We start from the raw sequence: 2,500 nt of genomic DNA, 5'->3' as shown, positions 1-2,500 counted from the left end.
CAATACTATACAGTATTCTAGAAGTTTAATTGCATCTGTGACCAGGTTGTGGAATGATCTTCCTTATCTGGAATTTGATTCAGTGGAACTTCAGTAATTCAAACTAGTTGCAAATGTTTTCGCTTTGAACAGGTTGGCATAAGTCTCGTTTTATAGTTTATAGATGACTGATCTTTTCTTAAGTTGTTACTTTATAAATTTTTGTGTTATTATTTCTCATGTAGAGTTTATTCGTTACTTATTATTTCATTCTCTCAATGAGCTGCTTTCCCTGTTGTAGATGTTTTTTTGCACATATCCTGCCACCTTCCTTGTCTTCACTTACAATGTCATTTACCTCTTCTTGGATTCCACCCACATCTGTTCCACTCTCACTCCTAAATGCCTATATAATTCAGTTCCTTCATTCCTGCCACCGTTTATACTGAGAGTATCATTCTATCCTTAGGTGGTATTTTACTTTGTATTAAGGCACAATTTAAATTTTTTGCTTTCTCTCTCGATAATTACGGTTTCCTTGTATCCTTCCTCTATATCCTTCACATTGCAGATTTATTAAATCCATTTGAAGTTTTCCCAATGCCTATAAACACCACTTATTGTTTTTATCCCCTCCTATGCACTTCAACAAAGCCTAAATGCAAACAGCTTGTGCCTTGTGCAGTCCTAACCGGAATCCTAAAACGCTCGACACAAACACAAGTCATCTTTGTTGATGCAATTTGATTGTCACTATTAAAGCTGTTTATTATTTCATTTCCATTTTAGTGTTCAATTATTCCTCTCGATTACAATTTCCCGGGGACCCCATAATTTTGGAAATTCAATTCCCCATTCTGCGAATGCCATTCATTTCTCATCAGAATGATGTAACTTCAAAGCATCATACATTTTTCATTCATTGCCAACAGATGAATGAAAAGCGTAGGTCATGCTCCTCCCTCACCCACCCCCCTCTACCAACACAAAGGCTTCGCCTTTCACACCCACTTCCCCTCAGATGAATTGGTGGTAATACCATTCCCCTCTTCCTCGTCTGAATATAAAAAAAGGAATAAAGGCTCCATGGTATAAGTTTAGAATCTGATACATTTCGCTTTCAGAAATATCGTTGAAGTGACCTTTGCTTCTTGAAGGTCATGCTCATCATCTGAATTTTCCCGTCGGCTTCCCGGGAAAACGTGTATACAACGTGGGCGGAAGATTTTATTCCATTTTTACATTAGAAATCTATATCTAATAAACTCGAGACTAAAGGATTTTTTTTCCTGTGTGCGTGTGTATATGTATGTATGTATATATACATATATATATATATATATATATATATATATATATATATATATATATATATATATATATATAATCAGCTGCTAGAACCAGGGAGGGCCATGCGATGACTGCTGATGACTCAGCAGATAGACCTATAGGCTTCCCCAAAAACCACATCCTTATCTCATAAGGATAGTGAGGTTGCAGCACTACAAAAAATAAAATTAAATAAACTATCGAACTTGGGCGTGACTCGAATCCCAGTCTAGCAGATCGCCAGGCAGGTAAATTTCCAATACCCACAACATTCTTACTAAATAGAAATGTACTAGCAACTTAAAGGTAAATAGGAGTTTTTACAGACTGTTATCAGTGTCTAGTTACAGGAACTCTGATTAATAGAGTAAATCAGATATTCAAATGGTTTTATAATTGTTTACATCATTTATTTAGAAATTTATATAGAAATATTTTCCCTATTTTGTTTCAAAATTGACTATGGAAATGTTTCATTTATTTTCAGTGAAAAATTTTTACAAAAAGATTTAGTTATTATTCGACGTTGATTTGATTTCAATTCTTTTTTAAGTTTCACTTAGTTCTAGTTCAATTTCATTAATGAAAAAACGAAAGTTTCCCATTTCGATTTAGTACAAATTTAGTGTACTCTAATCATTATCATCATCGTCTCCTGCTACACCCATTGACGCAAAGGGCCTCAGTTATATTTCGCTAGTCGTCTCCATCTTGAGCTTTTAAATCAATATCTCTCCATTCATCATTTCCTACTTCACGCTCCATAGTCCTCAGCCATGTAGGCCTGGGTCTTCCAACTTTGATTTAGTACTTGAATAGTGTAAGTTTATTTTGTTTGTTATTCTTATTTGGGGTGGCCTATTGGAAATGTCCCTGCTAGTTATCAGCCGGACTTGAGTTCGAGTCCCACTCAAGCTGGATAGTTTCTTGTACCGTCTGCAACCTCACCATCTTTGTGAGCTAAGGATTGGTGGTTTGGGGAAGCCTATAGGTCTACATGCTGAGTCATCAGCAGCCATTGCCTGGCCTTCGCTGGTGCTAGCTTAATGGAGTTGGGCTTGGGTGCTGAACATATGTAAATATGGTCAGTCTCTAGTGCATTGTCACTGTCACTTCTAACCCTTTTAACGAGATTTAAGTGAATTGGCTCCAGATGTCATACAGAGTTAGCAATAATCCTTACATTTTATAT

The sequence above is a fragment of the Palaemon carinicauda genome, chromosome 14 (genome assembly GCF_036898095.1).
Source record: "Palaemon carinicauda isolate YSFRI2023 chromosome 14, ASM3689809v2, whole genome shotgun sequence".
In the NCBI taxonomy this organism is placed as follows: domain Eukaryota; kingdom Metazoa; phylum Arthropoda; class Malacostraca; order Decapoda; family Palaemonidae; genus Palaemon; species Palaemon carinicauda.
This window is presented reverse-complemented; position numbering follows the sequence as displayed.